This window comes from Schistocerca cancellata, chromosome 2 (assembly GCF_023864275.1).
Source record: "Schistocerca cancellata isolate TAMUIC-IGC-003103 chromosome 2, iqSchCanc2.1, whole genome shotgun sequence".
Lineage (NCBI taxonomy): Eukaryota > Metazoa > Arthropoda > Insecta > Orthoptera > Acrididae > Schistocerca > Schistocerca cancellata.
In genome coordinates, this window is record NC_064627.1 from 132,646,181 (window position 1) to 132,672,909 (window position 26,729).

General features: G+C 42.5%; 1 pseudogene; it reads right to left on the reverse strand.

The window, feature by feature from the left end:
• Window positions 1-3,971: 3,971 nt before the first annotated feature.
• On the reverse strand, window positions 3,972-24,037 carry LOC126151767 (allergen Cr-PI-like; annotated as a pseudogene).
• Between the last annotated feature and the right edge of the window lie 2,692 nt (window positions 24,038-26,729).

Below are 26,729 nucleotides of genomic sequence, written 5' to 3' on the forward strand. Positions count from 1 at the left end.
TTGAAATCAGCTTTGTACATAGCTTAATTGTTATCAATATCTTACAAATATCTTCTGAATAGAAGTTCTTCCTTTTGATGCCATCATATTTCGGCTAGTAATAGGTCAGCAATTCCCAGATTTTCCTCTGGTGTAAAACTCACCTGAAGATGGCTGAATAGTTGTCAGCCGAAATGTCGTGGTAAGCGTTCGACGTTATTTGGCTGCAAAATCGAAACATCCTGGAATACTGATTACGCTGGGGAAACCAAGAATCAAAAGAACTTGTAACCGTAGCACGTTAGTATAAATTTTATTTCCTTTAAACGTTTCTTCGGCAGCCGTCTGCTATTTATGATATTTAAGATGCACTGAAACAAATGTGGAGTCTGTGTTTCCCCTAAACAAATGTGGAGTCTGTGTTTCCCCAAGGAAGTGTTACGGGCACTCTGTTTTCTTAATCTATATAAACAATTTAGGAGGAAATCTTACCAGACCAATCAAAAGAACTTGTAACCGTAGCACGTTAGTATAAATTTTATTTCCTTTAAACGTTTCTTCGGCAGCCGTCTGCTATTTATGATATCTAAGATGCACTGAAACAAATGTGGAGTCTGTGTTTCCCCTAAACAAATGTGGGGTCTGTGTTTCCCCAAGGAAGTGTTATGGGCACTCTGTTTTCTTAATCTATATAAACAATTTAGGAGGAAATCTTACCAGACCTCTTAAACTGTTTGCAGATATCGTTGTCGTTTGCGGTAGTAAAGTCATTACAAGATCAAATGGAATTTCTGGATGAGTTTTTACACGTGACGCCTCTATGGTAGCAACTAAATCCTAACAATAAAATGTGTGAGGTCTTCAACATAAGTGCCAGGCGGGGTACCGGCGTGGTCTGAGACGATTTGTCACGGTTCGCGCGGCTCACCCCGTCAGAGATTCTAGTCCTCCCACGGGCGTGTGTATGTGTATTGTCCTTAACATAAGTTAGTTTAGATTAGATTAAGTAGTAAGTGTAAGCCTAGGGACCGATGGCCTCAATAGTTTGGTCCCATAGTCCTTACCGATAATTTCCAATTTTTTCAACACAAGTGTTAGAAGAAATTCATCAAATTTCGGTTACGTGATGTATTGCACATACACTCCTGGAAATGGAAAAAAGAACACATTGACACCGGTGTGTCAGACCCACCATACTTGCTACGGACACTGCGAGAGGGCTGTACAAGCAATGATCACACGCACGGCACAGCGGACACACCAGGAACCGCGGTGTTGGCCGTCGAATGGCGCTAGCTGTGCAGCATTTGTGCACCGCCGCCGTCAGTGTCAGCCAGTTTGCCGTGGCATACGGAGCTCCATCGCAGTCTTTAACACTGGTAGCATGCCGCGATAGCGTGGACGTGAACCGTATGTGCAGTTGACGGACTTTGAGCGAGGGCGTATAGTGGGATGCGGGAGGCCGGGTGGACGTACCGCCGAATTGCTCAACACGTGGGGCGTGAGGTCTCCACAGTACATCGATGTTGTCGCCAGTGGTCGGCGGAAGGTGCACGTGCCCGTCGACCTTGGACCGGACCGCAGCGACGCACGGATGCATGCCAAGACCGTAGGATCCTACGCAGTGCCGTAGGGGACCGCACCGCCACTTCCCAGCAAATTAGGGACACTGTTGCTCCTGGGGTATCGGCGAGGACCATTCGCAACCGTCTCCATGAAGCTGGGCTACGGTCCCGCACTCCGTTAGGCCGTCTTCCACTCACGCCCCAACATCGTGCAGCCCGCCTCCACTGGTGTCGCGACAGGCGTGAATGGAGGGACGAATGGAGACGTGTCGTCTTCAGCGATGAGAGTCGCTTCTGCCTTGGTGCCAATGATGGTTGTATGCGTGTTTGGCGCCGTGCAGGTGAGCGCCACAATCAGGACTCCATACGACCGAGGCACACAGGGCCAACACCCGGCATCATGGAGTGGGGAGCGATCTCCTACACTGGCCGTACACCACTGGTGATCGTCGAGGGGACACTGAATAGTGCACGGTACATCCAAACCGTCATCGAACCCATCGTTCTACCATTCCTAGACCGGCAAGGGAACTTGCTGTTCCAACAGGACAATGCACGTCCGCATGTATCCCGTGCCACCCAACGTGCTCTAGAAGGTGTAAGTCAACTACCCTGGCCAGCAAGATCTCCGGATCTGTCCCCCATTGAGCATGTTTGGGACTGGATGAAGCGTCGTCTCACGCGGTCTGCACGTCCAGCACGAACGCTGGTCCAGCTGAGGCGCCAGGTGGAAATGGCATTGCAAGCCGTTCCACAGGACTACATCCAGCATCTCTACGATCGTCTCCATGGGAGAATAGCAGCCTGCATTGCTGCGAAAGGTGGATATACACTGTACTAGTGCCGACATTGTGCATGCTCTGTTGCCTGTGTCTATGTGCCTGTGGTTCTGTCACTGTGATCATGTGATGTATCTGACCCCAGGAATGTGTCAATAAAGTTTCCCCTTCCTGGGACAATGAATTCACGGTGTTCTTATTTCAATTTCCAGGAGTGTATTTAAGGGTTGCTTATTCAGTAAAATATCTAAGGACTGCAGAAAGTGTAGTGGGCACAGTGAAACGAAGACTTAGTTTTCTTAGAAGAACATGTAGAAGATTTAACAGGTCTTCTAAAGACACTATGCTTGTCCATCTTCTTTTGCAATATTGCTCAGTGAAGTGGTAGCTGTATCAGATGGGAGTGACAGAGTGGATCCAAGAGTTTCGAAGACGGCAACTACTTCTTTTATTCTTGCGAAGTAGGTGGAAGAGTGTCACAGACATGATACGAGAATTGGCAGTTTTCAAAACAAACGCGTTTCGCATTCTGAGGCGACATCCTGAGTAAATATCTCATCCGAATATAAAAAAATATTATGTAGCAAGAAATGATCACACAATAAAATAAGAACAACCAGAGTTCGAATGGTAAGATTTAGGAGTTCGTTTCTCCCACATGATATCCGAGAATGCAAAGGTAGGGGAACAGTGTGAAAGTGGAGTAGTTATGTAGATAAAGACGTAGGTTTTTTATCTCTATAAAAATAAAATCAATTGTCAGCTGCCCAATTAAAATATTTTATTATTATTGCATTAAGCAATGCGGTCAGATTAATCTGGCATCTTACGAGCTTCAGTCATGCCATATAACAACACAATACTGTGCGAAATTATGATCGCACCATTATGGTGCTGACGAATGGCTTCATTTTGAAAAAAAAATAAATATAATGCAATTTCTGGAAAAATGACAGCTTCGAACAATAGTACAAATTTAGTTTGTCTGTTTTTTTTTTTTTTTTTTTCTTGAGTCATCACTCTTCTGACGGGTTTAATGCGGCCTACCGCGAATTCCTCCCCTGTGCCAACCTCTTCATCTCAGAGTAGCACCTGCAACCTACGTCCTCAATTATATGCTGGATGTATTCCACTAATCTCTGTCTTCCTCTACAGGTTTTGCCCTCTACAACTCCATCTAGTATCATGGAAGTCATTCATTCCCTCATGCCTTAACAAATATCCTATCATTCTGTCCCTTCTCCTACACAGTATTTTCTACATATTCCTTTCCTCTCTGATTCTTCACGGTACCTCCTCATACCTCACCTTATCAGTCCCACCTGTAGCACCACATCTCAAATGCTTCGCTTCTCTTCTGTTCCGGTTTTCCCACAGTCCATGTTTCACTACCATACAACGCTGTTTTCCAAACGCACATCCTCACAAATTTGAGAATTTTTATATAAAATTTTAATAATATTCTTTCTCTTAAAATAGCTACAATTGTACAGTATGGCTTGCTGACGTGATACTGTAAGTGGCCAAGGCAACGTTATAGGTTGCAGAGTATGGGTTATGGTGTAATGACACTTTTGGATAAGTTTCAGTGTTCGGGAGTTCATCAGGTGAAGATGAGATGAGGAGCAGAATAAATGATGCCAAACGATTAAAGCACTAATGGTTTATTTTTCTTGTGAGTGAGGACACATGAAAGTGAAGACGAATTTCCACAAGCAGTGCTGTCAAGGTGATGAAAGTGGTGGCCATTCAGACAGTACTGTTGATGTCTGTTGATGTCCTCCAGGCGGCGGTGCACGACGAACGTCTCGGAGGAGAAGACGTTGGGTACGTCGAACTCGTACGCGACGACTCGCCTGTCGAACGGGAACCCGCCGGCCTGGTTGTCGCCGAAGGGCAGGAAGGGGTGCTCGGAGCCCTGCACGGCGGGGGTGACGATGGCGAAGGCGCTCAGCGGCAGCCCACTGCGGGTGCCGCGGGGCAGCGCCAGCCGCTGTGGGAAGCCGAAGTGCGAGCGGAACTCGTCCAGGAAGAACTTGTTCTCGCCCTTGATGGCGCCCACGGTTGAGTAGTACAGGTCCGAGTAGCGTGGAGCCTCCTTGGCGAACAGCGGGAACTCCTTCGAGCTGCGCCTGATTTCGTTCTCACCAGCGGCCACTAGAAAGTGCAGCATCCATATTAGTTTAGTCAAGTCAGAAATTTATTGGTTCAAAAAAATGGCTCTGAGCACTATGGGACTTAACATCTATGGTCATCAGTCCCCTAGAACTACTTAAACCTAACTAACCTAAGGACATCACACAACACCCAGTCATCACGAGACAGAGAAAATCCTTGACCCCGCCGGGAATCGAACCCGGGAACCCGGGCGTGGGAAGCGAGGTCGCTATCGCCCGGACCACGAGCATCGGACTTGAAATTTATTCCAGAATACAACTTTGGCTTAGAAGTTGGTAGAACATACGAGGGTGATCCCAAAAGTAAGGTCTCCTATTTTTTTTATAAGTACAGAACTCTGTTTGTTTGGCAGTTGGTCACACTGTTATGAGGAGTGCCTCACGCGCTGTGTGTGAACATGCGCACGCTGCGCTGACGCGCTCAGTCTTGGCTTGGCAGCCGATGAGAAAGGAACTCCCGTTTGGATGTTACCGCCAAGTGCGAATTGCGCGCAGTTATTCGGTTTTTGAACGCAAGAGGCACTGCGCCGATTGAAATCCATCGCCAATTGACGGAAGTGTATGGTGAGTCGTGCATGGATGCCAAAAATGTTCGTAAGTGGTGTAGAGAGTTTGCAGCTGGTCGGACCGAAATTCACGACGAACAAAGGAGCGGGAGACTGTCACTTTATGAGGAGACAGTGTTGAAGGTTGAGCAAAGCATGCGTAAAAATGGCGGATCACCCTGGATGATCTTTGCACGTTGGTTCCTCAGGTTTCCAGAAGCATCGCTCACCGAATTTTAACGGAAACATTGAAATACCGGAAGGTGTGCGCAAAATGGATGCCACGTATGCTGACTGAGGACCACATGCGGAAACGAGTTGATGCTTCCCGCGCATTTCTTCACCGCCTTGCAGCCGAACAGGACTACTTTCTGGACTTAATCGTCTGGGGCGGCGAAACCTGGGCATACCACTTCACACCTGAGACCAAGCAGTGGCGACATCCTACTTCCCAGCATGGCGGCGAGCTGGTGTGAGATGGGCATACTAAAACTGCCACAGAGTCTACAACAATGCATCGACAGAAATGGTGATTATATCGAAGAGTAGCTAAATGTTCAAGCTGTAAACTGATGTAAACCATTGTAGAAATAAACAGGTCTATGTACTTATAAAAAATAGGAGACCTTACTTTTGGGATTACCCTCGTAGATATGAAGGTGCTTAGCTATATCGTTAGAGTCATAAATACCCCTGCTTGTTTTAAAAGAGTATTCTATCCCTATGTTTCTGGTCGTTATTTCCACAATAGCAAGTGAAAAAATATTAGACTGTTGAGTTCAGAGGTTCGATAGTATAAAAGTAGAAGTACAGCATTATTCAGCTGTACCTCTAGGGATGCAGAGACGACTGCACGGAAACTAAACGACATAACAGTAAGACGTGACATAAAACGTGGATAGAGTGCCTCTCCAAGTTTTTTCGATTCGTGTTAAATGACATGGTGCAGTTGAAAAATGCACTACTATGAGACAGACGCGTTAGAAGATGTAGGCATATCATCCTGTCCATACTGTTTCATGGAATTAGTGTGGACCTGCAGAGAGTCAATGGTCGCTGCTACGTTAGCACTCATATGCATCTCGCGTGCATGTACTGAGGTTTAGCAGGCCGGAGTGGCCGTGCGGTTAAAGGCGCTACAGTCTGGAAACGCACGACCGCTACGGTTGCAGGTTCGAATCCTGCCTCGGGCATGGATGTGTGTGATGTCCTTAGGTTAGTTAGGTTTAAGTAGTTCTAAGTTCTAGGGGACTTATGACCACAGCAGTTGAGTCCCATAGTGCTCAGAGCCATTTGAACCATTTCATTTTGTACTGAGGTTTGCTTTGTCACATGTGCCCCATTTGGGCCATTGTAATTTGAAGTATGAATTTGGAGAGATTGACTATCTATTGACTTCTATTATCTCTCAGTCTAATAGCTTTTGCACTATTGTCTTTAGAAATCGGGAAGGCACTTATCAATAATCCTGTATATATGTATTGTGTCAACATTTATATAATGATAACAATAATAATGATAATGTTACATAAAATGTCATTAAATGAGGAATATTTCCTCAGCAACAGTGGCAGAAACTTCTATAAATCTTTTAAACAAAGCCTCCAAACTTACTAACCACCTAATTAGTTCTTCAAAAATGAAGATGGAATATTAGCCCTATACAAACCAGAAAACTGAAATATTAGTAGCTTATTTCAAGAAGTTGTGAAACTGTGAGGAACCAAGAGCAAACTTTCGAGAACAAATCCAGGATACACTAACACAGACACATTCCCCCTAGCATGGTTGAAATCCAAAACATCAATAAAGAGTTGAAGAATGATAGGGGCCGCTGGGAAAGATTCAGTAATTACTGCAATGTGGAAAATGGCAGGTGCTAGAACAGTCAAGAAGCTAAACATTAATACACTCAGTCCACGAAAAAGATATAAAACTGATCTCAACGACTGCAAAGGAATTTGTTTCCTATCAGTGACTTAAAAAGTTACAAAACAGGCTGGAAAGCCAACTGGACAAGAAATTAGGAACGTACCAACAAGGGTTTAGAAAAATACAATCCTCTGTGGAACTACATGTAAATCTAAAATTTATAATCAAGTATGGAGGGATTAGAACCAAAATCATGTATGTAACATTTGTGAACTATGAAAGCATAGAGTTCGATTGACAGGGAAACATTATTCAACACTAAACGCGAGCTTGGAGCTAACTACAAATCATAAAAGACACACTAACAAATGAAATGCAAAATTAAAATTTTAGATAAAACGTAAGTCTTTTTACATCAAACCTGGAGTGAGACAAGGAGATGGATAATCCCCGCTGCTCTTCAGCTGTGTACCAGAAAGGTTAATCAGTGAATGGAGGAAGAACAGAAAAAGAAGGAACTAAGAGACTCACTACTGGGGAAAGAGGTAATAATCTGAGTATTGATTGGCTATTGCCGACAATCATAACATCTCATCTGAGTCTTTAGAAGATGCAACAATGAAGATAAAGGTCGTAAAAGAGAAGTGTGCTAAAGCAAGCCTATCTATACCTTTTGAAAAATACAGTGTGTGTGGCAGATACGAAAAAGGCATCGAAGCACACGCAAACTGAATATGCAAGAGTAGAAAAAAGACTACAAAATTTAAATATTTGAGTGAAACAATAGAACAAAATGCTTTGAACAGAGAAGCTAACATAGCAAGAACAAGTAAAACGGAGTTTTCGTTGATCAATTGTAGATCGTGGGACGACAGCTGGCATGAATTTCTTGATGCAATATTTTACCGACAGCCGTATGATTTGTAGAAGTCTATTTTATTTCATTTCGGCATTACATTGATGCCATCTTCAGGCACCACTCGCCATAGTCGTAAAATCGGTATACACGGAAGGAGCCATATTTTCTCTGTGTCGCCTGGCCACCAAGAGCTGTTGCAGGACGATTGATTCACAGATCCTTCCGTGTACTAGCGATTTTACGACTATGACGAGTGGGTCCTGAAGATGGAATCAATGTAATGCCGAAACCGGTAGCACATAGAAGTTCATAAAATAAAATAAAGTTCTACAAATCATACGGATGTTGGTAAATTATTGCATCAAGGAGGAAAATGGAGGTGGCTTTTCAACTAACAAAAGATCTGTGTAACAAGAAATAAATGGAAAACTACACTACTACAACACTGTCATTAAGCCAGAATGACTATAGGCCTCAGAACGCCTTTCTCTTGCACATAGTTAAACAATTAGGTGAAACAATAGAAGGAAGGAAAAATAACCAGAGAATGCGATAAGAAAACTGGAAATAATAAGGAAAAGGTAACAAAAAGAATTTTAAACATTTCTCATAGAAAACGAGGAACATCAATGACATGGGTTAAAGAAGTTCTAACAGTCCTAAGAGATACCGCTTCACTCAGTAATGCTGCAGAAGGAAGAGAAAAGTTCAGAGCAAAAATCAAAAGTTTCAAGAGCTTCCAGGAGGAACCAAAGAAAAAGACAGATGTAGTATCGACAAAAGAAAGAAAAGATATATAGGGAAATAATGATATGACATAAGTTATTTCGTATGGTCCTGAGTAGGTATAAGCAATTTTGAACACTGACAACAGTAATAAACAAGATAAACTTATTTTGGAAGTTTTGAAAAAGCGTCAGAATTATTATTTAATGAAAATGCCTGTCGTCATCGTAATATATGTGAACAGTGATGAGCCAGAACGTTTTGACAAGTGCCAATGTCGAGGTTGAACGTCTCCAGGTGGTCATGCTGGCACTTGACGCGGTAAGGATAGGATGTATGCGGAAGAGACATGAATGGACAGCGAAGAAACGGGCCGCAAATGCAGAAATCCACTGAGATAAACGGTTTCGACAAAGGGCATACTATTGTGGTTTTGCCGCTAGTAACGAGAACCTCTGGAATGGAGAATCTTTTCGTCTGTTGGCGTGCTACTGCCGTGACCACCTAGAGAAAGTTGGTGGAACAATGCGCAGGCCGTATGGTACTAGATGTCCACGTCTCATAACAAGGCTGGAGGATCCCCCAGTGTGTAATCCAGGATAGACAGCGATCTGCAGCAGGTCTGACGACAGAGTATAATGCTGGTGCAGGCACAAGCGTTTCGGCACACTTCGTTCAAAGGCCAAATCACACGACCCGTACGTGTTCCTATGTTGATCCAACCACATCGTCAGTTATGATTGCAGTGAGCACAGCATACTGAGTTTTCACCGTGGATCGATAGAAAAGTGTCGCCTGTAGAATGAACCGCATTTCTCGGTAGTTGGGTCCTTACACGCAGTCATCCAGCCGAATGGCTGCACGAAACATGCACTGCGCCACAGGTGCAAGCTGGAGAGGGCAGAATTATGCTATGGGGTACATTGATTTGGACTTCCATGGGATCTGTGGTGGTGGTAATCGAAGGCTTAATGACAGCAGTGAACTACATGAACATTATAGTGGACCACTTTGCATCGCTTCATGACAGAAGTCTCCCCATACGGTAATGGCATCTTCCAGCAGGATAACTGTCCGAGTTACAAGGCGAGAATCGTGCTACAGTGGTTTGAGGGGCATTATAGTGAACTCACATTGATGTCTCTGCCGGCAAATGTGCCAGATCTGTACCCATTGGAACACATGTCAGGCGCCAGCTGCGTGCCCTTTAACCACCATCACGTAATTGGCTGGAATTGCTTGAGTTTAGCGTAGACATTTGGTGCCACGCACTTCTGTAATCCTCCGAAGGACTTGTAGAATCCATGTCAAGCAAAATTTCTGTTGTGCTGTATTTGAAAAATGGAACGAGACGCTATAAAACAAGTGGTCATAATATTTTGGCTCATCGGTGTATTTTATTGATTTCAGAGTACTCCTGAAAACGCTATTGATGCTTTGCAGCGCAGTAAAAAATGCATTTTGAAAATATTCACCAGGCTATAGCTAACCCACGTCTCTGCAATATTTTCTATAAGAACGATCCAGTCGATTTCGTTAGATTCATGATTTGAAGTATGAATAGGACTAGAGATCAACTTACTTTCATTCATTCCACTTTTAACAAGAAATAAAAAAATGAAAATAAATTAATCATCAATTAAATATTTTATTGCCCAAGCAATAGCATCGAGATTATTATTATTATCAATTCTGCTGATTCAAAATCCAGGTGTATTAGTCTTACAAGTTGCGCAGCACACAACTTCTGTGAAGTTTGCGAACGGGTTGGGAGTCGTGCTTGGGTATCTTAGTTGGTAGAACTCTTGCTCATGAAAGCCAGAAGTGTCGAGTTCGAGTCCTGGGCTGGCACACAGTTCTAATGTTGCAGGAAATTTCATTAGAATTAATACAATACCTGGTGAATTTCGGTCACTGTATAAACACTTACATGCATCATAACGAAATAGTATCAAAGTAGGGCTGACAATTATCACAGAGGAAGCGAAAGTATTCAAATGGGAGATCGTCGGTTAAGAACTAACGATGGATATTAGAATAAGTTGATTCTGCACTGGATGATACTGATATCCAACAGAAATATAATATTTCAGTAACCCGTATGTTTGGTTAGCACTGTTTATGTGTATACGCTTGCAACACATAACAGCGAGACTAAGTACCATACCAAAAATCTCAGTATTTGGAAGCGGACGTACCTAGTTTGCGCACCATATCAGAAGTTAAATTCTTGTTATACACATTATATTATACCGACAACTAAACTATAGCACAAAAAGGAAACAGACCAAAAACATGTAACGTTTTCTACTGCGATAAAAATACAATTCACGCTAGGTAATTTAATTCACCGAGTTCTGGAAAATTCTATGAGACGTTGGTTAAAATATTTGCATTGTATGTATGTTGATGGATACCGAAAATCCTGTGAGACCACCATGATTTCAGTTTTCACGGGACCCTGAAATCGCTTGCTATGATGCCAGGAGTACGTCCTCAAGTGTCACAGCATTTTCCTATGTCCCATCTTTATCAAGTATGAGCAAACACCCTCTTGTTTTAACCTCAATGTACTAGGGACGTTAAAATCTCCACTTCCTAATTCTCTTCTTCTGTTATGTGGTTTTAACGTCTACGTCCGATCATTCAGATTGAATGAGTTGTAGTTAATGCCGTTTTCCATTGGCGTAATGTTTTAATCTGGTCATCTGAAGGTTTGCCAAGAGTCTAGAAGACCTTTGAAACTACACTCCTGGAAACGGAAAAAAGAACACATTCACACCGGTGTGTCAGACCCACCATACTTGCTCCGGACACTGCGAGAGGGCTGTACAAGCAATGATCACACGCACGGCACAGAGGACACACCAGGAACCGCGGTGTTGGCCGTCGAATGGCGCTAGCTGCGCAGCATTTGTGCACCGCCGCCGTCAGTGTCAGCCAGTTTGCCGTGGCATACGGAGCTCCATCGCAGTCTTTAACACTGATAGCATGCCGCGACAGCGTGGACGTGAACCGTATGTGTAGTTGACGGACTTTGAGCGAGGGCGTATAGTGGGCATGCGGGAGGCCGGGTGGACGTACCGCCGAATTGCTCAACACGTGGGGCGTGAGGTCTCCACAGTACATCGATGTTGTCGCCAGTGGTCGGCGGAAGGTGCACGTGCCCGTCGACCTGGGACCGGACCGCAGCGACGCACAGATGCACGCCAAGACCGTAGGATCCTACGCAGTGCCGTAGGGAACCGGACCGCCACTTCCCAGCAAATTAGGGACACTGTTGCTCCTGGGGTATCGGCGAGGACCATTCGCAACCGTCTCCATGAAGCTGGGCTACGGTCCCGCACACCGTTAGGCCGACTTCCGCTCACGCCCCAACATCGTGCAGCCCGCCTCCAGTGGTGTCGCGACAGGCGTGAATGGAGGGACGAATGGAGACATGTCGTCTTCAGCGATGAGAGTCGCTTCTGCCTTGGTGCCAATGATGGTCGTTTGCGTGTTTGGCGCCGTGCAGGTGAGCGCCACAATCAGGACTGCATACAACCGAGGCACACAGGGCCAACACCCGGCATCATGGTGTGGGGAGCTATCTCCTACACTGGCCGTACACCACTGTTGATCGTCGAGGGGACACTGAATAGTGCACGGTACATCCAAACCGTCATCGAACCCATCGTTCTACCATTCCTAGACCGGCAAGGGAACTTGCTGTTCCAACAGGACAATGCACGTCCGCATGTATCCCGTGCCACCCAACGTGCTCTAGAAGGTGTAAGTCAACTACCCTGGCCAGCAAGATCTCCGGATCTGTCCCCCATTGAGCATGTTTGGGACTGGATGAAGCGTCGTCTCACGCGGTCTGCACGTCCAGTACGAACGCTGGTCCAACTGAGGCGCCATGTGGAAATGGCATGGCAAGCCGTTCCACAGGACTACATCCAGCATCTCTACGATCATCTCCATGGGAGAATAGCAGCCTGCATTGCTGCGAAAGGTGGATATACACTGTACTAGTGCTGTCATTGTGCATGCTCTGTTGCCTGTGTCTATGTGCCTGTGGTTCTGTCAGTGTGATCATGTGATGTATCTGACCCCAGGAATGTGTCAATAAAGTTTCCCCTTCCTGGGACAATGAATTCACGGTGTTCTTATTTCAATTTCCAGGAGTGTATTTTGTCCAGTCGATTACAACTCAGCGCGAAATTTGATCTGATATTCATGCTTCCCAGTATTATGTCCATGTGTGTAAAAATACTTTGCCGGAGTAGAAAAAGTAGTTAAGGAATGCAACACGACTAGTTACTCACGTTTCTGGTTGAACTCGTCCAGCAAGAAGTAGTACGGCCTTCTCTCCTCCAGTGTCAGTTCACGGCCACACGCGTCGTGCTTGGGACCAATGAAAACTCGCACCACGGAGTCGATCTCCTTGTCGCTCTTCACCTTAAGCTGGTAGTAGAAAGGCTTGTGGTTCAGGCGGTACTGGCGAGCCACAAAGTAGAATCTGTCGCCTTCTTCAGGCTCGGAGTGTCAAAGTTGTCGAAGTAAGTGACAATCTTGTCGAAGGAGATGCTCTCAATGGCAACACCTGGCAGTTCCAGCCGAAAGAAAAAACGTATTAAATGTGTTTCACTTGATCTTCCTTTGATGGCTGAGACAACGACGTATGTGTGGGCTACGATAGCGAAAAATATCTCTACTTACCTCGTGCCTGGTGTAAGGTTGCAGTTTGTTCTTGTACTGGTAGAAGAATGATAGGATTCGCTTGGCAATTCTGTAGTACAGCGGGTCTCTCAGCTGTGTCTCTGGCTGTTCAAGGACGCTGGCGGGTGTCTGCAATGGTGAGACCAAGCTGTGCATTCCGTTTCTTTGGTAAATCAGCAACAAACCAGACATCGAACTGATTAGATATACTTACGCCGTATTTGTGGATCGGATCAGCGATGTGGCCGAAGAGAGAGATGATGTACCTGTAGATAGAGCCGTAGAACTCGTAGTTGACAGATTCAGCATTGCCCTCTATAATGTTTCCAATGATGTCGGTCACATCTTTCTCCCTCAGGTTGAATTTCTCGAAATCATGCTGTGAACACTTAGTACACATGTATAGTTGTGTCAGACGTGCATCGGAGAGAGGTAATAGAGAAATGTAAAGAGTGACTTTTAGAGCATTTGTAGATTTGGAGAAAACTTTTGACAACGTTCACTGCATTACATTCTATCATATCGTGCCGGTACGAGGGATTAAATATAGATAGCAACTTGAACAGAGACCACACCACAGTTTTAAGAGTGGAAGGACACGAAAGGGAAGTAGCGACTGCGAAGGGAGTGAGAGGGGTTTGTAGCCTATCCATACTGTTATTCAGTCTTTATGTCGAGAAGCAGAAAAGTAAAACAAGGAGAAATTAGGAAAGAGAAGTGCAGATCATGAGGATAAATAAAAATGTCTGAGGCTAACCGATGACTTTGTAATTCAGTGAGTGATGACAACGAACTTGGAGGAGTTGTTGAATAGACAGGATTGTGTTGTGAAAAGAGGCTACAAGATGAACATCTACAAAATTAAAATGAGACACGAAAAGTAAGTTGAGCAGGAAAATAAATGACGATGGCATGAAGTACACAGGATATAAAATTCAGACTTCCTACAGAGTTTGTAAAAAAGAAGAACTGGTTAACATCTTATAAGGATTTAAGGGTTAGGAATTTTTTTCTGAATGTATTTGTCTGTAGTATAGCCTTCTATGAAAGTGAAAAGTGAAAGATAAACAATAGACACAGGCATCTGAAGTATGGTCCCACAGAAGAGTGTTGAAAATTAGATAAGATACTAATGATAACATACTAAACATTCTATCTACATACTAACATTCTATCTACAACACGTCACTTGCAGTACTGTCAAGAAAGCCATAATGCGGATTAGATCAGCATCTACTGGACATGATGGTATCACTATCCAGATGGTAAAACTTATTATTGACCAACTACTGCCCTCTATAACAGACATTTTCAACGATTCATTAATCACAAGTGTTTTCCCTGAGGCCTGGAAACTGGGACAAATTAAGCCACTGCCTAAAAAGGACATCGCCACAGCACCCTCTGACTACCGCCCCATCTGCGTTCTTCCTGCACTATCAAAGGCCTTAGAATATATAGTTCATGACCAGCTCACCAACTACCTAACTACTAACAACCTACTAGACGAATACCAATCAGGTTTCCGTAAACATCGAAGCACAACATCCGCTCTGATAAAGGTGACAGATGACCTGAAACTTGCCATGGACAGACAAGAAGCGACTATCATTTGCTTCTTAGATTTCAGCAAAGCATTTGATACTGTCGACTTCGACATCGTACTAGCCAAACTTAGCGGTCTAAATTTCTCACCAAGCGCAGTGCAATGGTTTCGCTCATACATGACGTCTCGTCAGCAACGCGTCATGTCTTGGAATATAAAATCACAATGGCGGCAGGTAGTGTCAGGCGTTCCCCAAGGCTCAGTATTAGGTCCTGTACTCTTCTCTCTTTATGTCAATGATGTGTCATCAGTCCTGACCTATTGCAAATACCATATGTATGCTGATGACCTTCAGTTGTATATAAGTGCGAAACCAAGCAATCTCAAGAAAGCTGTTGAAAAATTCAATACTGACCTCGATGCACTGTCAAAATGGGCACAGGACATAGGTCAAAAACTAAACCCATCTAAAACCCAAGCGGTACTTCTTGGTCACTCTAAGCTCATTAGCCCAAAACATCGGGAATCCGTACCACCTCTTATCCAAAATGGAAAAAATATTAACTTCTCTCCCTCAGCAAAGAGTTTGGGAGTAATAATAGATGAAAATCTAAATTGGACAGAGCACGTAACTGCAGTGTGCAAAAAAGCATCAGCATCCCTTCATGTACTACAAAAATATAAAAAACCCAAGCGGTACTTCTTGGTCACTCTAAGCTCATTAGCCGAAAACATCGGGAATCCGTACCACCTCTTATCCTAAATGGAAAAAATATTAACTTCTCTCCCTCAGCAAAGAGTTTGGGAGTAATAATAGATGAAAATCTAAATTGGACAGAGCACGTAACTGCAGTGTGCAAAAAAGCATCAGCATCCCTTCATGTCCTACAAAAATATAAAAAACTCTTCTCTTTCGATCTGAAAAAGAAATTAGTACAAACGCTTATACTCCCAATCACTGACTACAGCAATATTATCCTACAAGGCCTCTCTCAAGAAAATTCCCGACGTCTAGAACTGGTCACGAATGCCTGCGTCCGATATATCTGTGACGTTCGACTTTTTGATCACATTTCACCAGCATAAGCAAAATTGTCCTGGCTGCGTGCAGACAAACGCAGAGATTTCCATACACTCTGTCTCATCTACTGCCTTATAAACGTACACTGTCCCTCATATCTCTCCTCGTCCCTAACGCTCATGTCGGAACAACATGACAGAAACACACGTTCCCATTATAATAAAATCCTCTCCGTTCCACTCCATCGCTCAGTCACCTTCTCCAAGTCCTTTACAGTAGCGGGTGACTCTGGAATAACCTCCCTCGTTATGTTAGAGAAATTAAAAACATGACCGGCTTCAAAAAACAGTTAATGACGTATCTACTTAAGCAACAATAATGCCTTCCTTTGTACATGAGTGCAGTTCACATAATTACTTCCCTCTTTCCCCCTCCTTAAATCTCCCTTACCCAAAACTCGCTATACTAGTAAACATCTACTTTACACACCAAGATATTAATGTACATCTGCACAAACCTTCATTACTATTGCCAATCTTTCTCATGTTTGTCATTATTATTTGATTTTTTTACAGTTATTATTATTGCTTTCACCATAATCTGTATGTATAGCACCTGATGTAAAAATACTGCCAGCATTTACTTTATTAGATCTTAGTCATGTTAATCATTATTATTTGATTCTTTGTTTTATTGTTATTATTATTGCTTTTATCATAATCTGTATGTATAGCACCTGTTGTAAAAATACTTCTGCATTTACTTTATTAGGTCTTAGTCACTACTATTTATTCATATTGTCACTAGAGTAAGCTAATTTTCTCATTTAGACTATGTTCATGGTGTAACTCTGATGTGTGAAATGCTGCATGTGTGAAACACTGGTCCGATGTAAGAGAGGGCCTGATGGCCCTAATCTGATCAGGTTAAATGAATAAATAAAAATAAATAAATAAACTGCATTTGGAAAAAAAATATATGGACCAGCTTGACCAAAAAAGGGATACGTCCAGAATCATACAGGATCGTCAGTTATGCACAGAAGGGAAGTGAGGAAGGTAGAAACTCTAACGAGAGACCAAGGGAGGAATAAGTATAAATGTAAGTGACAGTTGCAACACAGAGAAGAAGAGGATAGACTGGCGAGTGGAGCAGCAATTGAACCAGTTTTTGGACACAAAAATAAAAATAGAGTTGTACTTACGCCGTATACGTAGCCAAAGTCAATAGCGTCCCTGATCCTCCTTTCGTAGTTCTGGATGCGCTCCACGTACAGGGAGTCGAAGTTGTAGGAGTACACTCCTTCAGGGCGTACGGGAGCCTCAATTCCGTTCTGCAGTCTCAGCTCCGTGTAGTATCCAGTCTGAAAATGAAAGTTAAATTCATTTCTTTGCCCTGGCGACGGCACAGTTGTCAGACAACGTCTGCGCTGTCGCTCAAGCTGGCGTTACCTGCACGGGGTGGGCTAAAAAAATTTACCATTGATTACAAATAAATAAAAGAAAAGCAAAATAATCTCTTAACAACTAAATCAGTGTTAGAAATGTAGGAACTGCATTCAACAAAACAAAGATAAGAAGATCAGATGGACTGATACACAGGTAAAAAACGTGTATAGACATTGCAAAATGGTAGCTACATATTATAAACAGTCTCTTCAAAAATAACTCTGCAATTAATGAAGTAAATATATCAAATTTAAAATGTAGGAATGGAGTGTTTGAGAGGACCAACGAGTGTGGATATGAAAATTCAAAACAGCAGTGAAAAACCTGCCAAAGCATTAAATATTAAGTCACGTAACTATTAGACACAAACTGTGCAAAATAAGAAAAACGAAAATTTTCTTATGCTAAAAATTCCCCTGTGGCTGATCATCAAACAATCGCGCAAAAATCATCACTTTGGGGCAGCACAAAGATGGAAACTGAAGCCCAAGGCTGAAGTTCAGCTGCTCAAACAGAATAGAAAGAATGGACTATTGGACACTCAGTTGGTGTTAGGACGGTTACAGCTGAGTAGCTGCTCTTCCAAACAGCATCAGATACAAGCAAACCAGATGCTTGTTGAGGTTCGGTTACTCGTACTTCAGTTACTTTGGCTTTTTACGTCTCTAAATGAATAGGTCGATGTACTCATGGGGTAAAATCGCGCACGTCTGCTTTCATTCCACACAGCTAATTCGCTGCAAGCAACAGGCTGTAGCTATGATCCTGCGGTTAAAATTCAATAGTCTGTGCATTGGCTAGAAATGTTACTTGATAAAATACACATAAATATGACACAGAAGTTAAAGTAATAATTGATTAACAATAGTTCCATTCTAAAGTCTGTGACTGATGTAGATGTCATGCAGTATGGTGTTTATTCAAGACAGGACATCTCAAATAAACGGAAGTGGTCCTACATACAGACAGAAAATACCGTTCTCAACTGCAGTAAAGTTACCTCGAAAGCGTTCGAGAATCAGCAGTATACGTGAAAACTTGAGTCCATTTTGTGATCGCATTACACGAAATATCCATCAGCTCAAAACAGTACAGAGTTGTACATGATGACTCACAAATTAACACACGCGATATAAAGAATAGTAATTCATACTGTGTCTATCCTCAGTTCTGTAATACAAGCAGAAACAGTTATTCCTGCTGTGGAGCACATTCAGACCTCTCAAAATATAAAGTCCAGTCACAAGTTAAAGTATGGCAGCAGCCATTCACTACCCATCTACCGTCGACATCATCAAAAACCACACAGTACCATATGCAGGTCTGTCTTCTTCCAGCACAAACGTAAAAGTGTCCAGAATGAATCCCTTCAGCTCTTCACTCGAAAGGTCCCAAACTCCACTTGACTCCCGTAGTGTTCCGCTACTGTATGCTGTCAATTTGCTGAAGTCTATCCAAACCAAAAATACATCGTTCTTATGGTTCAAATGGCTCTGAACACTAAGGGACTTAACATCTGATGTCATCAGTCCCCTAGAACTTAGAACCACTTAAACCTAACTAACCTAAGAACACCACACACATCCATGCCCGAGGCAGGATTCGAACCTGTGACCGTAGCAGTCGCGCGATTCCGGACTGAAGCGCCTAGAACCACGTGGCCACCGCATCGTTCTTACGTGCTACAGAAATAACTTGACTTGTTTTGACCACTTCGTGGATTAATCTAATTTATTAGACTAATATGTAAATAAAGAAATGTTATAAATATTTGGTGACTGTCAGATCATTCACAAAAATTTAAAAATGAATAATTGTTCGCAAATACATAATCTAGCATTTTGCACAAGTGCCCTCACACAGCGAAACAGTCAGAAAAAAAGCCTGTACCTTGCAAAAGGTGGGGTAGAAGATTTTATTTTTTCAACTCGTTCATATTGTTGGAAAGGTTAGAAAACCAAGTTTTGCCAACAAAATTTCTCTTGGGAAAACTTTCTGCAGTCAAAAAACTTCGAAAATTTCAGACTTTTTTCAGTTTTTTCAAAATATCTCAGTTTCATTTGCTCCTATCGCTTTGACGTCTATTTTCTTTTTTAAAGAGTACAAAATTCTCTACAAATTTGATTTTTATCATTTTTTCTACTCCCAATATCTAAGGCGCTACAGCGCGTCAAAAATACCAATTTTTCAAATTTCGAGCAAAGTGGCAAATTACCTAATTTTTGAACACTGTTATTTCAGTTTCTATTTGTGTAGTATAAACATATTACTCATCATGTTATTCATTGGAATTTACCATCTCATTCTGCTGCAGTCCGCCGCTCGTGGTCTCGCGGTAGCGTTCTCGCTTCCCGAGCACGGGGTCCCGGGTTCGATTCCCGGCGGGGTCAGGGATTTTCACCTGCCTCGAGATGACTGAGTGTTTGTGTTGTCCTCATCATTTCATCATCATCTAGGAAAGTGGCGAAATTGGACTGAGCAAAGATTGGGTAATTGTACAGGCGCTGATAACCACGCAGTTGAGCGCCCCACAAACCAAACATCATCATCATCATCATCAGTCTGCTGCAGGGCCAGGACAAACAGCATCATTTTCAGTAACTACGAACACATTCACGTCGGATTGCGTGAAGTTTATTTGTGTTACAATATGTAATACGATTGCATGCAGGTGCCGTACCTTTTCTACAGTTGATTCACGTTAATGATCAGTTGTAAGAAAAAGTATGTAGGAATTGTTCTTTAGCGGAAAAAAGCGTATTTATTCTTTGGAGGGCGGAAGGCAATTATCTCTAGTGATTGTTCACAGCGCGCTGACAGCTATTAGGACACAACAATAAGGGTCCTACAGTTTGGAGTCGCTTCCAATCAGTATATGTTGTGGTGCTGAAAATGAGTATGCCTGACATGAATTTATGATTCATTTGCGAAAAAACTGTGGCGAGTGGTGGATGCAATGTGAAAAAGAAAGGACTGAGCACACTTATCGATTGTAGTGCTAAATGCAGGGAGTCTGCTCACACCCGTTTTTTGAAAACTCTCAGTGAAGTGATGGTGCATGAAAGATGCTACAGGAAGTACATTAATGAGAGAATGATAGCAGCTAGCCTTCGACGTCCTCAGGAACCAACAGGCGTGCTACGTCGGTCGCAGGAAAAAGGTCAGTGGAAGTTCAAAGAGAAATGCTTATTATGTGCAAACGGGAATTCTGATGACTTTTTAACCAAGCAGTTCAGACTGCCATATGCCAAACGATATTTTGATGGAGGGTACCTTATCCACAAAGTGACTTGGACTCGAAATGTTTGCTTAAAGTCAATAGCCCAAAGCTATGTTTCTTACCTGCAACGTCAATTTGGATCTCAATTTGCTATTGTATTTGATGGGTACCCATGTGAGGGAGACAAATGTAGCACAAAGAGTGCTGAGAGAATTCGTAGGTTCCAAAAACATTCTTCGGTTGACGTTGTGGTTGAATCAGAGATGGTGAACCAAGTCCCTCAGGACAAGTTCTTGTACAACGAACGAAACAATATGCGTTTGATCACACTTCTTAAAAAGGAATTTCTGGAGTGTAGCGTTGAAGTGCACCAGCCACAAGAAGATGCTGACGTTATGATTGTAACATCTGTCATTTCAAGAACCAAATATTTTGTAACTGTTGTCATTGTAGGAGAAGATGTTGACCTGCTTGTGCTCATGACCGGTTTGGGGCAAGGCATTGAAAACTTATTTTTCTTGAAGCCAGGAAGAGCAAATGAAGAAGACAAGTGGTTTTCCACTGCATCTTACAAGTTTGACAGTGAATATATTCGGTTCACTCACGCCTTTAGCGGATGTGATACAACATCGGCTTTTTCGGTCAAGGAAAAATTAAGTGCTGCAATATTGTTGCGAAAAATGAACACCTAACCTCAGCACTTTGCACGTTGAATAAACCACATGATACCCGTGAAGAAATAATAACAGCAACAAAACAGGTTACTATCGCATTGTATAGTGGGGGTGTCAGCAGTTCCCACACACTAGACCATTTGCGATACCAGCTATTCGCCAAGTCTGCCACAAAAAGCAAACTGAATCTTGCACGGTCGCCACCTACACTAGATGCTGCACAACATCATTCGTTGCGGACTTACCAAGAAGTCCAAAGTTGGATGGGAAACTGGAAACCTCCTGAGAATCACAGTGACCACGGTCCAATACCCGTTATAATGAGCCAAGATCCAGCACCTGAAGCACTTCTTCAGATTGTTTCATGCTCATGCAAGCTGAACTGTGGCGGAACGTGCTCCTGCAGAAAAGCGGGTTTGAAATGTTCTTCAATTTGCAGGAAATGTATTGGGGTCAACTGTGAAAACGTGCAAAAATTTTTATATGAAGACAGTGAAGAAGATGTTATGGAGGATGTTGAGGAAACCGCTGACGAAATCAATGAACTTGCTAAGGCTGGCTCGCTGTTTAAAGAAGAGGTCAATCTGGGATCAACTCTAGGTACAGACCCTGAATCCGTAACCCAAGGTATTTCTGGTGACACTGAGGAACCTGGCCCATCTAAACGTTGGAAGTGATGCTCATATCTGTCTCAAGTGCGCTAATGTGTGATATTACAAGTATTACACACCCAGAACTGTCAACATTTTTTTAGTAACTGACAATGCATTTTAATTGTAATAAAGCTACTTATTTTTTATGTCAACTTTGTCGCTTTTATACACAAGAATAATTACCTACCTAATTAGGTTGCCTATTGCAGCTAATAATAGTTCAGTTTACTGAGACAATTTATTTTGTGTGCGCGTGTATGTGTGTGTGTGTGTGTGTGTGTGTGTGTGTGTGTGTGTGTCTATGTCTCTTAATGATTTATTTTTATATTTATAGTTTTACAAATACCAGGGCTGAGGTGGCCCATAGTGAACTTCAGGCAGTGATGTAAGAATCACAATAGTTGGGTGCCCAGCAATCCTCATATTGCATACAGAGAAATTGAATACTTGAAAGTGAGGTGGTAAATTCCAACATATAACGTGATGTATAATGTATGTATACTACACAAACAGAAACTAAAAAATAGTGTTCAAAAATAAGGTATCTTGCCACTATGCTCAAAATTTGAAAAATTGGTATTTTTGAGGCGCTGTAGCGCCTTAGATATTGGGAGTAGAAAAAATGGCAAGAATCAAATTTGTAGAGAATTTTGTGCTCTTTAAAAAAGAAATTAGACGTTAAAGCGATAGGTGCAAATGAAACTGAGATATTTTGGAAAAACGGAAAAAGGGCCGAAATTTTCCAAGTTTTTTGACTGCAGAAAGTTTTCCCAAGCGAAATTTTGTTGGCAAAACTCGGTTTTCTAATATTTCCAACAATATGAACGAGTTGAAAAAATAAACTCTTCTGCCCCACCTTTTGCAAGGTATTTCTGCAATTTGACTGGACTACACTGAATGACAAGGAATTCTCTTCAAATGTTATTTAAACAATTATTTGTGTCTTCTTGACAGAAGCGTGCTTTGGTTCTCTTGGAATCATTTAAATAAAGCTACTGCAAAATAGTAAACTGTTCATTAAATAACTACACAAATATGACAATCTGTGAGGTATTCATGTTGTATTCATTAGCTGTGTTAAAGTGGAGGATACGATGTTCTGATAAACATTTTCGTAACAAAGAAGTGGTAAAAGACGTCATAACTCAATACACAAAATATATACAGATATGTAGCTTCTAGAGATGATATCTATTATATTGCAATGCTATCATCTGAGATGTCGTATGCTTAAACCACATGAAGCTTTTAAAAACTGGTAATTTAGAAGTTCATTGTGAAAATGTTTATTCGCTGTGAAATACTTTGTACCTTTAAGGATTTGAGATATTGTTATGTCACTCGATGCAATTCATTTTTCTGGCATCGCAGTTATATTCAGATTTACATTAATATTTGACTGTAAATCATTATAGACTGTCAAAGAGCTGAACTTAGACATCTTTCGGATTGTCTGACACTCCGCCATTTCTTGGAGGAATGCCTGTAGACTTAAGTGTCAAAATTCCCCTACCAGTATTTTCCCTATTTCGGGCCAAGCTTCTGTGCCACACTTGGGCTCGGCAGAAATTCTGCCTTTTGCCCCATCAACAAAATCATCTTACCTCGTACCAGTACTGGGCGGCTGCGCAGGTCGCTTAAATGCACGTAATGTCACACAGCTCCACTTAACGTGGCACATTACCTCTCTAACTTGGCACCTTAAGTCACACCTAATTTTAAACAACTACATAACATAATAAATAAATAAATACCATAACGAATACAATATCCCACTTCGCCGCCCATAGTTCAGTTCCAAGAGCTTTTTTAATTCTCCATCTACTTCACACTAGATTTTTCTTTTTTTTTTATCCAATACTCGTCCACAGTCTTGTACTTAATGATCTTAAATGCTTCAAATGGCTCTGAGCACTATGGGACTTAACTTCTGAGGTCGTCAGTCTCCTAGAACTTAGAACTACTTAAACCTAACTAACCTAAGCCATCACACACATCCATGCCCGAGGCAGGATTCGAACCTGCGACCGTAGTGGTTGCGCTGTTCCAGACTGTAGCACCTAGAACCGCTCGGCCACTCCGGCCGGCTTAATGGTCTTACAACGCCCATCATGTCGCTTTATTTTTCATTTACCATCTTCTCCATACGAACCTTAACTGCCTTCTCTCTTTAGGCTGCCGTTACTGGTTGACCTGATGGAAAATCCACGACCTCAGTAAGTATGAACTTCGGTTTGCTTCCTGTCATTACTTCTAACGGTGGGTACTCCATCGCGTTACTCTGAACACGTCTTCAAATGATTTGATGATTCAGTCCACTTCGATGATAGCAGATACGTTTCGGAATGGTTGTGTTTGAGCGACTCGTGTGGTTGCTATCAGTCGTTATGTAAGGAACGATCAAAACGTTTCTGTTCGGAAGCCGCACAGTGCAGAAATGATATATGTATCAGGCAAAATCGACGGGAACACTGAGGCAGTCATCCCACGGTCGTATCAGCATGAAGTTACCTGTTTGGTAAAATACTGTGTCCTGCTGCGTGAAGAAGTCGGTAACTGCTTTATTGCTCATCGTCGTCTTACAGGAATCGTCGGTCCTACATAGCCTTTTCTAAGGGACCGGATGTTGATAATCGCATGGGAAAAGATCAGGATTATAGCCGGGTACTCAAGTGTCTACCACTAAAGTTGGCGTAACTTCTACATTTCGATAATTTCCATATGGGGACGTGCGTTATCAGGAAGCAGCAGCGCCTCTTGTCATACCATTCCTCCACTAAGGTGGTTTTCGACAGACCTTCTGCACCACACAAGTTATTCATTCTCCGATCGATGTCTATGGCTGTTCATCCTTCGGAAGCCAAGAAAAGAATAACAACACGTTGATCCTGTTTGGAGGCATTTGGTAAAATGGTCGCCATAGTTCGCCTTTCTGCATTTACCAGACGCACGTCGGAAAGACACGAATGACGAATGCCACACTAGCCCCTCGCCTACGTGTCGGTGCTTATACAACCTACCCCCCCCCCCCCCCCCTCAAACGGAAACCCACTCAGAAGGACATCTGGCCATACTGTTTTAAGTTTCCCGTGATTTCCCTAAACCGCTCCAGAGAAACGCCTCGATGGTTCCTCTGAAAGGGCGTGGGCGGTTTCTTCCCTGTCCATAAACCAATGCGAGCTTCTGCTCCGTCTCTAATGACCTCGGAATCGGCGGGATGGTGAATTCTCGATCCTCGCCTTCCTTCCTCTCTTCAAATGGAAAGTTTCTTTCGCATCTCAAACAGCGAGACAAAAGAATAAATATTGGGGAATCGCATCTGTCTACATTGCGTAGCATGTCAGAAATTATATTCTCATTACAACCGTTAGATTATATCGACAATTGAACTAGAGCACAAAACCGAAATTACGATGAAAACTGCCTTTTTCTTTGATGAAAACAGAGTTATAAAGCAGGTAATTAAATTGTCCGGTATGTTTGAGACGATGGTGCTAGATGCTTGTATCGAATGTGGGATGATGGGCACCCAAATTCCAGCACGGCTAATCACATTTGAGTTTACCATCCCTAAATCACTTACTGTGAACTGGTAATTGATATATTAAGACGGTGATTGATATATTCTATTCTCTGTTCCTGTCTAGTGATAGCATACATCTTCGTTAACAACAATGTAACAAGGGCGTTAAATCCTCAAGTTCCCATTTCTCTACTTATTTTTGTACGTGTTTTACATGCATTTCCGATCACTCACATTTTATGTTCTGTGGCAAATACAATTATTTTTTCATCAACTTAATAACATAAATTTGTAGCTTTAAGAGACTACATAAGACCCATCAAATTAATAAAGAGCGACTATACAATTTGATGTGACGTTTGGCGGAGTTGAATACGTAGTTTATGAACTCAGCACAACTCATTGCTCCATCACAATTCTTTACTTCAGCAAAGAGTAGTACTATCTCCTCTCTTCCAGAGTCTGTTCACGACCATGAGCATCGTACTTGGGGCCACGGAACACACGGACGACCTATTCATTCTCATTACCCTTCATTTTAAAAGTAGGTAATAGAAAAGCCTGGTTTGCAGGCGGAATTAACGAGCCACGAAGTCAAATTTATCGCCGTCTGCAGGGCTGGAGGTGTTACGAAGTCAAAGTTGTCGAAGTCTGCGACTAGCTTGTCAAAGGAGATATTTTCAATGACAACAATATGAATGTGTCATATCAGATCTTCCTATGGTGGCTGACGAACTGACGTACGTGTGCACTGAGATTATCGAAAAATAGAAGAATGAAAGGATTGGCTTGGCAGTTATGTAGTACAACGGGTTTTTCTCCTGCGTTTCTGGCTGGTCAAAGACACTGATAGAAGCCTGCAATGGTGAAACCACACTGTGCATTCCGTTTCTGTGGTAACTCAACACGAATTCAGAGATGAAACTGATTAGATACACTTGAAACGTTCCCTTTGAAAAATTATATACAAGACTGTGCTTAACCTGACACACAATATTTTTAGCGCAACGCAATCTGACTTTCAGAAATCCGTACAAAGGAATGGCCCTGATTAACATTAACCTATACCTTTCACAAATCACTTACCTCACAAAAATCTTAGTTACTCGAACTACTGCAATACAGCGAGCGCCACTACTGCCAGCTAAATAAAAGATTCAAACTACGGAAGGCACTAACTACTGATAGGCATAGTTAGCAAATGAAAGATTTTAATAGAGAACAAACAATGTATTTACCTTAATAGTGTTGAAAAATCATAATATACATAGCAGTTCATGACATCCAGTATTGGAAATCTCAAAACTCCGCCATCTCTCTCCTCACATTAACCACTGCTGGCGGCTCACCTCCAACTGCGCAACGCTAAGCGCTGTTCACATCCAGCTGCCGCTGCCCAACACTACAATGGCAGACAACAATGCAAACTAGCCACAGACTG